Source organism: Apostichopus japonicus, chromosome 21, assembly GCF_037975245.1.
Source record: "Apostichopus japonicus isolate 1M-3 chromosome 21, ASM3797524v1, whole genome shotgun sequence".
NCBI classification, from domain to species: domain Eukaryota; kingdom Metazoa; phylum Echinodermata; class Holothuroidea; order Aspidochirotida; family Stichopodidae; genus Apostichopus; species Apostichopus japonicus.
This window is the reverse complement of record NC_092581.1, coordinates 7,089,803-7,094,399: the sequence shown is the minus strand read 5'-3', so window position 1 is coordinate 7,094,399 and position 4,597 is coordinate 7,089,803.

Genomic DNA, 4,597 nt, shown 5'->3' with positions numbered 1-4,597 from the left:
TCGAATGTGTCGTACTGAATAATCGAATGTGCGGTACCGATCAATCGAATGTGCGGTACCGATCAAACGAATGTTCGGTAATGATCAAACGAATGTTCCGTACCGATCGATTGTACAGTACCGATACCGATCCGATACCGATCGAATGTGCGGTACCGATCAATCGAATGTTCGTTACCGATTAATCGAATGTTCCGTACCGATCAATCGAATGTGCGGTGCCGATCAATCGAATGTGCGGTACCGATCAATCGAATGTTCCGTACCGATCAATCGAATGTTCTTTCCAATTAATCGCATCTGCGGCACCGATCAATCGAATGTGCGGTGCCGATTAATCGAATGTACGGTACCGGTCAATCGAATGTGCGGTACCGATCAATCGAATGTTCCGTACCGATCAATCGAATATGCGGTACCGATCAATCGAATGTTCCGTACCGATCAATCGAATGTTCCGTACCGATCAATCGAATGTGCGGTGCCGATAAATCGAATGTGCGGTACCAATCAATCGAATGTTCCGTACCGACCAATCGAATGTTCTTTCCGATTAATCGCATGTGCGGCACCGATCAATCGAATGTGCGTTACCGATCAATCAAATGTTCTCTCCCGATCAATCGAATGTTCTGTACCGATCAATCGAATGTGCGGTACCGATCAATCGAAAGTTCAGTACCGATCAATCGAATGTTCCGTACTGAATAATCGAATGTGTGGTACCGATCAATCGAATGTTCCGTACCGATCAATGGAATGTGCGGTACCGACCAATCGAATGTGCGGTGCCGATCAATCGAATGTGCTGTACCGATCAATCGAATGTTCTTTCCGATTAATCGCATATGCGGCACCGATCAATCGAATGTGCGTAACCGATCAATCGAATGTTCCCTCCCGATCAATCGAATGTTCCGTACCGATCAATCGAATGTGCGGTACCGATCAATCGAATGTTCCGTACTGAATTATCGAATGTACGGTACCGATCAATCGAATGCTCGTTACCGATTAATCGAATGTGCGGTACCGATCAATCGAATGTGCGGTACCGATCAATCGAATGTTCCGTCCCGATCAATCGAATGTTCCGTACCGATCAATCGAATGTGCGGTACCGATCAATCGAATGTTCCGTACCGATCAATCGAATGTTCCGTACCGATCAATCGAATGTGCGGTACCGATCAATCGAATGTGCGGTACCGATCAATCGAATGTTCCGTACCGATCAATCGAATGTTCTTTCCGATTAATCGAATGTGCGGCACCGATCAATCGAATGTGCGTTACCGATCAATCGAATGTTCCCTCCCGATCAATCGAATGTTCAGTACCGATCAATCGAATACTGAATAATCGAATGTACGGTACCGATCAATCGAATGTTCCGTACCGATCAATCGAATGTGTGGTACCGATGAATCGAATGTACGGTACCGATCAATCGAATGTGCGGTACCGATCAATCGAAAGTTCGTTACCGATTAATCGAATGTGCGGCACAGATCAATGGAAAATGCGGTACCGATCAATCGAATGTACAGTACCGATCAAACGAATATTCCGTACCGATCAATCGAATGTTCCGTACAGATCAATCCAATGTTCCGTACCGATCAATCGAATGTTCCGTACCGATCAATCGAATGTGTGGTACCGATCAATCGAATGTTCCCTCCCGATCAATCGAATGTTCGTTACCGATCAATCGAATGTTCCGTACCGATCAATCGAATGTGCGGTACCGATCAATCGAATGTTCGTTACCGATTAATCGAATGTTCCGTACCGATCAATCGAATGTGCGGTGCCGATCAATCGAATGTGCGGTACCGATCAATCGAATGTTCCGTACCGATCAATCGAATGTTCTTTCCAATTAATCGCATCTGCGGCACCGATCAATCGAATGTGCGGTGCCGATTAATCGAATGTACGGTACCGGTCAATCGAATGTGCGGTACCGATCAATCGAATGTTCCGTACCGATCAATCGAATATGCGGTACCGATCAATCGAATGTTCCGTACCGATCAATCGAATGTTCCGTACCGATCAATCGAATGTGCGGTGCCGATAAATCGAATGTGCGGTACCAATCAATCGAATGTTCCGTACCGACCAATCAAATGTTCTTTCCGATTAATCGCATGTGCGGCACCGATCAATCGAATGTGCGTTACCGATCAATCGAATGTTCCCTCCCGATCAATCGAATGTTCCGTACCGATCAATCGAATGTGCAGTACCGATCAATAGAATGTGCCGAACTGAATTATCGAATGTGCGGTACCGATCAATCGAATGCTCGTTACCGATTAATCGAATGTGCGGTGCCGATTAATCGAATGTGCGGTACCGATCAATCGAATGTTCCGTACTGATCAATAAAATGTGCGGTACCGATCAAACGAATGTTCAGTGCCGATCAATCGAATGTGCCGTACTGAATAATAGAATGTGCGGTACCGATCAAACGAATGTACAGAACCGATCATTCGAATGTGCCGTACTGATCAATCCAATGATCCGTACCGATCAATCGAATGTGCGTTACCGATCAATCGAATGTTCCCTCCCGATCAATCGAATGTTCCGTACCGATCAATCGAATGTGCGGTACCGACCAATCGAATGTTCCGTCCCGATCAATCGAATGTTCCGTACCGATCAATCGAATGTGCGGTACCGATCAATCGAATGTTCCGTACCGATCAATCGCATGTTCCGTACCGATCTTTCGAATGTTCTTTCCGATTAATCGAATGTGCGGCACCGATCATTCGAATGTGCGTTACCGATCAATCGAATGTTCCCTCCCGATCAATCGAATGTTCGTTACCGATCAATCGAATGTTCCGTACCGATCAATCGAATGTGCGGTACCGATCAATCGAATGTTCGTTACCGAGTAATCGAATGTTCCGTACCGATCAATCGAATGTGCGGTGCCGATCAATCGAATGTGCGGTACCGATCAATCGAATGTTCCGTACCGATCAATCGAATGTGCGGTACCGATCAATCGAATGTTCAGTACCGATCAATCGAATGTGCCGTACTGAATAATAGAATGTGCGGTACCGATCAAACTAATGTACAGAACCGATCAATCGAATGTGCCGTACTGATCAATCGAATGTTCCGTACCGATCAATCGAATGTGCGGTACCGATCAAACGAATGTACAGAACTGATCAATCGAATGTGCCGTACTGAATAATCGAATGTGCGGTACCGATCAATCGAATGTGCGGTACCGATCAAACGAATGTTCGGTAATGATCAATCGAATGTTCCGTACCGATCAATCGAATGTTCGTTACCGATTATTCGAATATGGAGTACCGATCAATCGAATGTGCGGTACCGATCAATCGAATGTTCCGTCCCGATCAATCGAATGTTCGGTACCGATCAATCGAATGTGCGGTACCGATCAATCGAATGTTCCGTACCGATCAATCGAATGTTCCGTACCGATCAATCGAATGTGCGGTACCGATCAATCGAATGTGCGGTACCGATCAATCGAATGTTCCGTACCGATCAATCGAATGTTCTTTCCGATTAATCGAATGTGCGGCACCGATCAATCGAATGTGCGTTACCGATCAATCGAATGTTCCCTCCCGATCAATCGAATGTTCAGTACCGATCAATCGAATACTGAATAATCGAATGTACGGTACCGATCAATCGAATGTTCCGTACCGATCAATCGAAGGTGTGGTACCGATTAATCGAATGTACGGTACCGATCAATCGAATGTGCGGTACCGATCAATCGAAAGTTCGTTACCGATTAATCGAATGTGCGGCACCGATCAATGGAAAATGCGGTACCGATCAATCGAATGTACAGTACCGATCAAACGAATATTCCGTACCGATCAATCGAATGTTCCGTACAGATCAATCGAATGTTCCGTACCGATCAATCGAATGTTCCGTACCGATCAATCGAATGTGTGGTACCGATCAATCGAATGTGCGGTACCGATCAATCGAATGTTCCGTACCGATCAATCGAATGTGCGGTACCGATCAATCGAATGTGCGGTACCGATCAATCACATGTTCCGTACCGATCTTTCGAATGTTCTTTCCGATTAATCGAATGTGCGGCACCGATCATTCGAATGTGCGTTACCGATCAATCGAATGTTCCCTCCCGATCAATCGAATGTTCGTTACCGATCAATCGAATGTTCCGTACCGATCAATCGAATGTGCGGTACCGATCAATCGAATGTTCGTTACCGATTAATCGAATGTTCCGTACCGATCAATCGAATGTGCGGTGCCGATCAATCGAATGTGCGGTACCGATCAATCGAATGTTCCGTACCGATCAATCGAATGTTCTTTCCAATTAATCGCATCTGCGGCACCGATCAATCGAATGTGCGGTGCCGATTAATCGAATGTACGGTACCGGTCAATCGAATGTGCGGTACCGATCAATCGAATGTTCCGTACCGATCAATCGAATATGCGGTACCGATCAATCGAATGTTCCGTACCGATCAATCGAATGTTCCGTACCGATCAATCAAATGTGCGGTGCCGATCAATCGAATGTGCCGTA